This window comes from Phalaenopsis equestris, unplaced genomic scaffold, assembly GCF_001263595.1.
Source record: "Phalaenopsis equestris unplaced genomic scaffold, ASM126359v1 Scaffold000002, whole genome shotgun sequence".
In the NCBI taxonomy this organism is placed as follows: Eukaryota; Viridiplantae; Streptophyta; class Magnoliopsida; order Asparagales; family Orchidaceae; genus Phalaenopsis; species Phalaenopsis equestris.
In genome coordinates, this window is record NW_018164444.1 from 71,343,950 (window position 1) to 71,350,070 (window position 6,121).

A 6,121-nucleotide genomic window follows, 5' to 3' on the forward strand; every position below is an offset into this window, starting at 1 on the left:
TTGACAAATTTGACTTTAACATTATTGAATATTATATCTATACATCTTTATTAAATCAAACATATATATATAAAGTCACAGTCAAGTTTTTGGCATTGTTGCTAGAATTTAAATCTTCTAGTAGCGTCATCAAATTGTTGTAATTGTTGATTTACAAAAAAGGTTGGTCAATTAACATATAGGGTCCCACTCCAATTTAGTATGTTATCACATTTATTAACTATCACACCAAGAAGATATGAGTTTACTTTTTTAAAAAAATCAGTGTATTTAAAGTATTTAAGGGAATGGTCATGGTATACAATGATACATACTTGAAGCTAAAAGTGTCTCAGATTAGATAACATGGGCGAGTATTGTGATCATAGGTTCATAAATAACTATGTTGGAATCAGAGGGGATCATGCATGAGCTCATTATTCTAAGAACTCCATAGAAGAATAAAGGAGCTGAGTGCATAAACAGAACTATCATGTAGCGTGCTAGAAGTATGAGGTTGCAGACATGCTTCCCAAGACAATTTCGAGCAAAAGTAGTGAACACTTCAGTGTATATGATCAATTGTAGTTTGTCAGATCCTTTTAAGAAATGCTTACCTAAAGAAACCTAGAGTGAAAAAAAGATAAATCTATCTCAATTGAAGGTATTTGGTTGTTCTGCATATGTACATGTTGATATAGGGTCCAAAAGTTGACTGAAAATATATCAAGTGCACTTCCATTGAGTATGACAAATGAATTTTGAAAATTTTTAAAAGGGTTGAGGATATCACTTTCAATGAAATAGAATGTATATAGACATGATCATAAATCAATATTGCCCATCAATTACTTTTTAACAGTTCACCTATATTGAGATGTAAGATAGTTGTGACAAGAGGGAGGAGAAAGAAGAATGCTCAATCAAATGTAGCATAAAAAGTTCCTCAATCACTTGTTACTAGAGTTGCGAAGTTCAGGAAAGCTACTCGATCAATATAGAGGTATTCTTCTTCTTTTTCACTATTTATTTCTAACAGATAGTGATGAACCAGTGTGCTATGAGTAGGCTACTCAAGTTGAAAATTCAAAAGAGTGAGAGATTTCCATTAATGATGAAATACAATCATTAGAGTCAAAATGGCCATGATATTTAACAATATTATCGGATGGCAAAAGAGCACTACATAATAAGTGGGCCTATAGACTAAAAATGATTAAGATGTTAGCAGGTGCTACAAGGCAAAGCCTATTGAGCCAGAGCGATCTAGTCGATCTCATTGCTCCATTTAAGTTGGTTATATGCCTTTACAAAGTTTTTGACGCATTGAAGTATTCACTCTGTTGCACCATGCCGAGGGATTAAACAATCAACTGGTTCATTCGACTCTTGATTGGAATTAATACTTCCTTCAGAGAGTTTAAGAAGTTATTCATGACACAGTTTGTTAGCACCCAAAGACCATGCATGGATTTAAAAGCTCTATGGAACGTCAAATATAGGACTACTAAGAGCCTCTGGGAATATGCATGCGGTTAAAGAAAAAGATGGTGGAAGTATGGACTCTGGTGATCACAAAGGCTGCTCTAAAATAAAGGCTGAGGAGTGCACAAATTAAGTTCTTCTTGGGTTAACAAAAAGAAAAACACTTTTATCGAACTCATAAAGCTGGCCAATGATCACATTGTGGTGGAGTGGTATTACAATCTGCCTGTCTCGAAAGGCAAAAAGTCTGACTGTCACTCAGACAAAAATGGCTCATGAGATGATAGGTGGAGGAAAAAGGATGGCCCACACCTCAAATGAGAAAGAGGTCAATCATCTCGTGGAGATAAGGAGGTCGGCTGAAACTTGCAGAGACGTTGTCGATTAAATGATCGTTCAACTGACGACCAAGGAATGCCAAAACCCACAAAGTTGATGGTTTTAATAATGGAGTTGGTGGAAGTTATTTAGGACAAGGAGTATTTCAGAAACTCTCCACTGATGAGAGCCTACCTTTTTCCACATAACATCATCAAATTTTGCATGTACCATAAAGACCATGGTCATGATATGAAGGAGTGTGGACACCTCCGAAACTGCATCAAAGAACTGATTTGATCTAGAAAGCTCAATGAATTAGTGACCCCTAGAGCACAAACCCAGTATTAGAGGAAGACAACAACAGAAGATGACTCAGATAAGCTCATCCAAGCAAACACCATCCACATTACGAGGATAATGTTGACTATACTGGTTGGATATTTGGTCAACAGAGCCGACCAAAAGATGCTCTGATCATGGGAATACTCAGTTGTAGCTTCTGCCTCAAAGCAAAAGCCTCATCCCCCAATCATTTTTACTGATGCAGATTTACCCCCGCAGGCAATCGCTACAACGATGCCATAGTCGTTACATGAATGATTAACAACTGCCACGTTGGTAGTATCTTGGTTGATACAGGTAGTTTAGGAATATATTGTTTTAAAATCAACTTTAAATAAAATGCATATGTCAAGTAATTGCCTGGTTGCACTGACTAGCCCCCTGTATGAGTTTTCCTTGAAATGGTCATTTAAGTTTATTAAGGAAAGCTAAAAAATTTGCTAAAAATTTTGAATGGTTGACTGAATGTAAGAAAGCATTCCAAAGTCTAACAAAATCACTGGTCTCACCCCATTACTACAAAGCCAGAAGCCAAAGGAAGAAATCTTACTAAATTTGGGAGTTGGCCCGAAAGCCATCAGTTTGGTCTGTTCAAAAGGAACTGGGAAAGCAATTCCCCATTTACTACACCAATCGATTACTCGGGGCAGCTGACGTCGATTATCCAATTATGAAAAAACTAACATTTACTTTAATTGTCCTTACTCGTAAGCTTGGGTTGTATTTTCAAATGTACCCTATCAAAATAATTACCAGACCATAACATTTCAGTCAGCTCTTAAAATTGGGTGTGAAGCTTAGTGAGTACAACATTACTTATATTTCTTGGATGATGATTAAAGCTCAAGATGTGGCTAACTTCCTAGCCAACTTCTCCGAATAAGGCAAATAAAGCTCAAAAACTGAAGTTGGCTACCAAACCTATACTCTATACATTGATGGAGCCTCAAGCCAAATGAGTGCAGAAATCAAACTGACGTTAAGCAGTTGGAAGCGCTAAGAACCATTCTATGCTTAATTCTTGAAATGGGCATCTGTTAGTTATGTTGGATTTCTAATTGGTGGTAAATTAAGTAAACAAATAATTCAAAGCCTAGGATGAGATGGTGATCAAATGACTGAACAAGGAAAAGGTGAAGATATGGACATTTGTAAACTTCTGAATCAAACACGTCAAATGGGAGTAAAACCAAGTGGTTGATCTTGTGTCACAGAACATCTGATTTAGAGAAGAGACACCATGAAGGCTTTTTCGACCGACCATTAAGGATTTTGAAATAATGGTAGTGGAAGCCGATAGTTAAATGAGTTGAATGAATCCCGACATCCAATACTTAAAAACTAGAAGTATCTCTGAAAAAGTAACGGACTCAAGGAGTACAATACCTCTTCATTAAAGATATGCTTTTCCAAAGATCAACCACCTCACTGCTCTTGAGATGTGTGAAGTAAAATGTGAATAAAGAAATCCTCTAAGAGGTACATTCTGGCAAATGTGGCAGCCATTCTAGTAGAAAAACCTTGGCTCATCATGTTTTGAGGAAATGTTACTTCTTGTCAACCCTCATGAAGGATGTAAAAGAGTTCTCCAGGAGATGCAAATAATGTTAGAAGTATGCTCCATCATAGCATCAACTAGCCCAAAAGTTGTAACTGATCATCAGTCTCTGGCCTATCGTTATTTGGGGACTTCATATCATTGGCATGTTTTCCATTCAAAAGGCTAGCAAAAGTTACTCATAGTCACCATGGATTAGTTTTCAAAATGAATAGAAGCAAAAGCTCTCTCTTGAATCACCGTAGAAGTCATTCAAAACTTTATTGGGGAATACATTATTTGTTGATATGACTTAACTCTGATACTTATCTTTGACAACACAACACAAGTCACTGATCAGGGTGTAAAAGGTTTCTATCAAAGTTAGGAAATCAACCTAAAATTTACATATGTGCATCCCCTTAGATGAACATACAAGTGGAGGATACCAATAAGATTATCTTAAGTCTATCTAAGAAGAAGGTTGAAGGAGCAAGAGGAAATTTGGCAAACTTACTCCCATCCGTTCTATGGGCCGTCCAAACTACACCACCATCAGTGACTGGGAAAAAACCATACATGTTTTCTCATGGAATGAAAGTGATGTTACCGATGGAATATAATCATCATATCCAATGAGTCGTCACAACCACCTCCTTTGATGAGGAGAATCTCACCGACTGGTAGGAAGCGAACGGTGAAGGAACGATGTTTGTCCTCGATGTATTAGAGGAAGTCTGAACCAATGCAACACTCCGATAAGAAGAGGTAAAGAGAACAACCACTCAATACTATAACAAGAATATCTAGGAAAAGACATTCTCAGCCAACGATCTAGTTCTAAAGAAAGTCGATCTAGTAGCATGAGGATAGTCTATCGGTAGGCTTGACATGATTCAAATCGGTCCGTTCATCATCGATCAAAAGGTCTTCCTAGGAGCTTGATCTAGTTTTAAAGAAAGTCGATCTAGTAGCATGAGGACAGTCTATCGGTAGGCTTGACATGATTCAAATCGGCCCGTTCATCATCGATCAAAAGGTCTTCCTAGGAGCTTACAAGCTAAAATCACACACTGGAAAGAAGATTAAAAAAATTTGGAGCAGAGATGAGCTTAACAAATTCTTTCCTTCAAAGTCAAACTACATTTTACCAACGCATGAGGAAAATAAAATTAGTTTTAAGCTCCTCATCCATATGAATTATATTTGATGTGAACTTTTATTTCATTTTTTTACTCCTAAGAAAAAAACTAATCGTATGATTGCAGCCCTATTTCTAAATAACGCTTGGTGAACTAAAGTACCCTAATAGGACAAACAAAAAGTGTTTTGGCGCTTGATCGCAGAGACTTAAACTTAAAATTCTTTAGTTTTGAGAACCAATTAGTAGAGGTGGTTACCAAGTCAATAGCTAAAAAGCTCCATGGATGTTTTCAAGAAAAACACTCAAAAAACTTATCATCGACTACCCCTTACGAGGTGTAGATTGATTGAACAAAAATTTGGGTCTAGTCAAACAAAAAAACTTAGGTCAGCCTAAGCGTTGAAAACCAAAATAAACTAGCCTAAAGAATAACATCTGAATGGTTAACAAAAATATAGAACGACTAACAACAACACCTCAATGTCTGATTGGCCTACACGAAAAAATAGACCCACAACTTTTGAGCGACAAAAATCAAAATTTGAACTATATAAGAAGACCACAATTTAATTAAAGTATGATGACCGAAGTCATAGCTTAGTAAATAAAATATTACAAGTAAAAATGACCAAAAAATATGCTTTCATTCATTTTATCCTTCAGTTAAATGTAGAAACAAAAACTTTGCCTTATTCATTGTTTTGATTACATGTATTAACAAAAAGTAAAGGACAAATTAGAAAGAATCTAAGTTTAAGGGTCGTGTGTTGGACGATCTGCCGTCCATCACATTATCACCCTTCAACTCAAGTTGGTTTTTTGATGCTAAATGAACATTTAAAAACTTCTTAAACTCTTAAATGTCAGAGTATTTCGGTCGATCATACCCACTCTCACAAACTACTCGACTGCTCCCTTCTTTCCCTCTTCCAAGTACTCCACCTGGGTACCTAGGAAATTTTCAGCCATCTTCATAGTTGCCATCTGCTAGATAGTTTGGCATTCTCCTTATGAATAATAGATACCCACTCAGACTCTCAATTTCACCTCGGAATCTTCTAGATGAGTCTCAGCCTCAGTTGTTTGAATATTCATTGCTTTTGCCTACTTTCTAAATTCCTCAGCCTTAGCTTTGGCCTTCAAGTCCCTATCTCTCATAGTTAGGTAGAGTGCATTCATATGTTACATTACAACATATCAGAGTAGTTTGAAGTGGTCAAATAGGTGGCATACATCCATAGGGAAAAGTTTTTTTAAATGCTTTTCAAGATCTTCCAACCACATGATGTTCGTTATGGTCATGGCAAACTCAA